A 6000-nucleotide genomic window follows, 5' to 3' on the forward strand; every position below is an offset into this window, starting at 1 on the left:
TAGGAGCAAGACAACTAGGTGTCATTGGAATGTTCATTCAGTAGAAGCACAGTTGGCTACAAGAGAGGGTGTGAGAGGGTGCAAGGTTTGAATAAGTTCCAGATTCATTTGGGTTGGGCCACAGGGAAAGGAGAGATCTGGAAGGATAGAAAACTGCACTTTTCATATAGGTAAGAATAAAAGTCATGAAGTTTGTCTTCACATTGTTAAGAGAGAGGATAGAAAACTGTTTAATCTACAAACTCAACTGAAGAAACATAAAACATAAAACTGCAGCTATACTAAAAATCTGAGAAAAATCAAAATATCATATCTGGCTAGCGAATAGTGGGAATTACATTTTACATTTTAGAAAATTAGACTTACGGCCCTGGGTTTTAGATTATACCTCTCCCAAAACTTCAGTATAAAGAACAGGAAGAATTCAGAAGTGAATAGTAGTATAACTTCACTCAGGGACACTGAATATCCCCCTTCAAGCCAAACCCCAAACAAACAAACAAGCAAAGTCCAAAAACCAATCCAAATAAAAACAATAGCAAATTGATACTGTAGATATCAAAATTACTGTTACTGAAATTTTTGTTAAAATGCACATCCTAAGCCACACTGTCAGATAATAGCTGAGCATAGCCAGGGAAAGGACTGAAACATTAACTTGCTGGGAAAGACACATTAAATGCACTCATTTGATCTTTAATTTCTCTCACATAGGTGGTCCTCAGCTCTAGAGAGTTTGCAGTAAACAGTGCAATGAATGGTTATTAGAGTTTGACAGGTTTTTTTTTCCTTCTCATTCAGCTTTATTGCCATTTTGATTTGCTTAATTCAGGGAGGCAACAAAACAATGTTCAACTTGACCCTTTCGGCTTATGTTCATAAAAATATAACATTTTAATATAAAGCTTTTATAGAAAACTTGTTATGTTTACTGTCTAACTGAGACAGAATTAACCAGTCTCCAGTTTTATTCAATGACTGATGTCACACACAACCATGTTCTTGCAATCACTGCTTGCTGTAGCTAGTTGCATGGGCCTCATAAGTGTCCTTTCAAGCAGGGACTATGTCATGGTCAGTTTTATACAGAATTTTGACTAGATCACTGTTCTCTGATATTTGCTTAAATATAATTATAATTATATTTCTGAGAGTGTATTTAGATCATAGTAATTTCTGAACAACTTAAAAGAGTAACACAAAATATCCTCAGTGACTTCCATGGTCTTAAGTGAAACTTGGGTGTTGGGGATGGCATTCTTAAGTACAACAAAAATATAGAGAAAGGTAGAATTTAACCATTTCCCTTATTTTCTTTGAGCTGAGACATTTGGATTTAGTGTTAGACTAGAATTTATATCACTCATTCTCCTGCTCCTCTTATGTTTGGATTTAGACAACATCAGCTCTCTTGGGTGCTTACATATTATCTTGTAATCTTGGGGATTAGCCATCTTCCAAACCATTTAAGAAAGTTCCTTACAATAAATCTTGTTTTATTTCCATATTTCTGATTATCTTTGCTGCTCTAAAGAGTCTAGACTAACATAATTGGGTACTGAAAATTTAGATGCTGCTCTAGTGATTATCAACATGTAAAAGAAATTTTGCAGTGAAGTAGTGAGTAGAGTTTGAGTGATTTTTGAGGAACCAGATGTTAAGGAGGAACACTGCTGAAAACAGCTGAAAAGGTAATTCTAACTACATAGTGACAACAAAGAATATTTCTCTGAATATTTTTCTACTGTTTTTCAGATATAGGATTGAATGAAAGTTAAATATTTGAGGAGCTTTCTACAGAAAGTGAATGTTTTTCCTGAATATACACAGTGAGTTATAAAAAAAAAAAAGAATGAATTTAAGGAAGAATAGTTAAGCAGAGAATATTCAGAAATTTGAAATGAGGACAGCATTCAGCCTATTTCATGAAGTTGTAAAAGTAAGCAAGCTAATCTTCCAGAGTATGTGGCTGAATGATCATTTGATAGTGAGCTCTTGGACGGGACTCATGGGCTTAGTCATTTCAAAAGAAGATAAGGGTAGGGACAATAGTCGGCAACCCTGAATACTGCCATTTTGAAATTAAAGGAGCAGAAATATCAAGAAGAAGTGAAGTAGGTCAAGGCAACTCATTGTGTTTGATAAGGCTGGATGATGAAGCTACTTTGGTGAAAATGTGTGTTACTAGAAAACATGGAAAGGTCCTGACAGTTATTCATATTTTACTGGGTTATTTTCTGGAATTCATCAGGCCATATGTTTTCTGTCTCAAATTTTGTGATCTCTAATACATCGTGAGTTATATAGAGACAGAACTAGCACCTCAGTAGGTCCAAAACACAGAGAATCTAGCTATACAGTTAAGTCTTATGAACTAATGAAGTCAGTCTTTCTAGGGTTTAGGTTTGCCTGTGACCCATCATTCCTTCTGTCTTAATTTTTCTATTGGAATGGGCATGTCTTCACTGGTGCATATTACCACAGTTCAGTGGAAACACGTACTTTGTCTGGTTTCATAACTTCATAGCTATAAGTAATTTTGTCTCCCAAAGAAGTATCTTTAATTTTAACTCCATTTTAGGCAATATTGAGGAAAAATTCAAACTTAAGAGTTTATGCTGGGATGGGTTAAGGAAATAAGTCATTTGAAGATTTTGGGATGTAATTAATTATTTTGTATGCAAAAGAGACATATATTTTGGAGGCTAGAAGAAATGGTTATGGACAGACAGTTCCCTATATCTAGTCTGAAGCCCTAATTTCCCCAAATACATATTTAGGAGATAACTCAGTTCAAGTGAGTGCATGAGAGTAGGAGCCTCATGATGGTTATGTCCTTATGAGAGATTCTGGAGAGCAAGGTCTCTCTGATATTTGAAGATAGAGGAAAGTGGCTATAACCCAGGATGACTGCTCTCAGTAGGAACTGAATCAGCTGGTTCCTTAACCTCAGTGTTCCTAGTGTTGTGCCTGTTCAGGAAGTGTTCTCAAACCCCAAAAGATGGCCAAGGAGCTGATTCTGATGCAATCACACTATGGTTTATTCAAGCTTCACCGTGGGCTCACTGCTGTCACTGACAGAACAAGATGGGAGGGTGAAACCATGAGCCCTCAGTGGAACAAGGTTTTATAGAAAATGGCAAGCAAGCAAGCGAGGGCAAGCATCTAATTATCTAATTAAATGACAACAGGTGGGTGCTCTTAAACAAAACTGTGCACAATCACCAAGAGTCTGAAAGTATATCTGGAACTACCAGAACAATACTGATTGGCTATTGTTAGGGAGTAGCTAGGGAGTAATTCTGGAGTATGGCCAGAGACAAGCTGTATGGTTCTCCTGGAACATGAGTGCAGCTTGGGTTCATATCTGGGTCAAGTTTTCAGGCCCCCCTCCTTTTTTTTTTTTTTTTTTTTTTTTTAAGTGGAGGCCAATCCCAAGATGGAGTGGCTTTGGTCTCTTACTAGCTTTCAACACTTCGATGATATCTAAGCCTGTTGTTTAACCTTTCTGCTCTATTATGTGTTGTTATTGTTGTCGTTGTTGTTGTTAATGATGATGACTCTCTATTATATTTTATTATGAACACCCACCACAACAAATACTGCCAAGTATATTCTTGGGACATTGCTGGGGATGTTTCAGTTATAATTTTTATCTATAGGTTGAAGCCTATGCCATCACCAGAGACCTGTTTAGATGAGTAGTTTGCACATATTCTTTGCTGTTGCTAAAATTGATGGACAGGTTTTTGTTGTTGTTGTTTTGTTTTTATTTTCATAGCAGCCTAGCATGGTAGTGCATGAACCAAATCTCTTCATTAAGAAAACAGATAAAAGTGGAACCAGCCTGGTTTGGATAGTGAGTTTGACACCGGTCAGAAGTACATAGTGCAACCCTGTTACAAGCAAGTAAGCAAGCAAGCAAGCAAACAAACAAACAAACAATCATTTTACCTAATCAAAGAGGAAAAACCAACCAACCAACCAACCGACCAACCAACCAACCAACCAACCAACCAACCAAAAACCAACCAACCAGACAATCAAAAAATCCCAAAGAAACACACAATGGTTGACTCTCTGTGTCTATTTGTTCAATTTCCTCAACCTAGACTTACTGTAAGTGTGATCCTTTCTACTTCCTCTTTCTCATTTCATTCTGTTCTCCTTCTTAGTGAAAATAAACCTATATCCCCTCTCCCTCTTCCTTTTCCTCTCCCTCTCTCTGCATATGAAGTGGCCTATTTTTCTATTATTTGATATATTAATAAAATGTTATAGCATTAACTCTATGATCTCTTATATTCAGCCCTCTTTCCTATGTGTCTATTTAGATCTCTTTTCTTTCACATTCTTAAAAAGCTCCTATTTGGAAACAATATGAATACATTTAAGTCACTGGTGGAGACGTACAAACAGATGGAGAACCCCCAAACATAAATGTAAGAATTTCTAAGTAGCTCACTGCAAAAATAACCTTAATGCTCTTGGTATTTTACAAACCAATGAGCTTCAGTAGGCTTGCATAGTGGTTGAGCATGATAAGTTAGTATTGCATATAACCTCTTTCTTCTTTCCTATGTATTGTTATGTATCTGCATATTGTTATATGTGTTATCAGTCTTCATTTACTGCATTCAACCTTTTGAAAGAGAATCTTACTAACATCTGGTTTTCATCCAAAGTATAGAAGTTATAGTCTCTTGTCAGACATGGAAATCTTCTTGGGTAAGATTCTATTCTTGTTCAGTTTAGCTATAAAGTGACATAGTATAAATGCATGGTAATTTTAAAAGAACCTGTACGTTTGTCAATGAGTAATGTCTTTAATGTAAGATTTCTTAAATTTACACTTATACTTTTATTCTGACTCTATATATGTGTATAAAACTTTGTCTCTTTCTTGATTATTGTCATATGGTAACTGGGCTGTTTTTAGTTGTACTCAGTTTCTGTTTATATGAAATAGAAATTTCTGGTTTCTTTGAAGACTCAGTGGTGTCATGTGATTTCCTTTTTTACTTTTTTTTTTTTTAGAAACAATCTTATGATAAGATATTTTTGCTGATGCAGAAATGTGGAAGAATGTTTTGCTGAGATCAGACAGATTGTGTTTTTATGGATGCATCCTGGAAAAAGGGCATGTGATGTTTTGCTAAGGCAGGTGCTTGAGAGAACCCATAATGTTTGGAAAAGCTATAAAAATAACCCAACAGACAGTGAGCAACTTTGCTGTCCATTCTTGAGCTTTGCTGGCACTGGCCTTTGCGACACTTTGTGATATTGGTTGTTAGCCATACTGCTCTTTGCTGGTCATCATTTGTCATGACTTCATAGAGAGAAACACCACCAAAGAACTTCTGGCTCTACTCTGGCAGCTTCTTGCCACTTCTGTGGACTCAAATTGATTGGTAGAGCCTTGGGGTTTCTTCTGGATCAAGTTGCCACTGCTGATTTATGTGAACTGAACTGCTGATATCCTGACAATGCAGATTAGTTGGCTCCAAAGAATTATTTCTAAACAGATGCACATCCTCCTTTGCCATATTAACATTTCCTTTTCACTACCTCTGGTGAGTAATAGACTAGAAGTGAAGTTAAGGCATTTAAGAACCCTTATTAAAAGTAGGTTTTTAAAGAAATGCTCAACATCCTTAGTCATCAGGGAAATGCAAATCAAAACAACCCTGAGATACCACTTCACTCTAGTCAGAATGACTAAGATCAAAAACTCAGGTGATAGTAGATGCTGGTGAGGATGTGGAGAAAGAGGAACACTCCTCCATTGTTGGTGGGATTGCAAGCCAGTACAACCACTCTGGAAATCAGTCTGGCAGTTCCTCAGAAAATGAGACATAGCATTACCTGAGTATCCAGCTATACCACTCCTAGGCATTAACCCAGAAGATGCTCCAACATATAACAAGGACATATACTCCACTATGTTCATAGCAGCCTTATTTATAATAGCCAGAAGCTGGAAAGAACCCAGATGTCCTT

The sequence above is a fragment of the Arvicanthis niloticus genome, chromosome 29, assembly GCF_011762505.2.
Source record: "Arvicanthis niloticus isolate mArvNil1 chromosome 29, mArvNil1.pat.X, whole genome shotgun sequence".
NCBI classification, from domain to species: Eukaryota; Metazoa; Chordata; class Mammalia; order Rodentia; family Muridae; genus Arvicanthis; species Arvicanthis niloticus.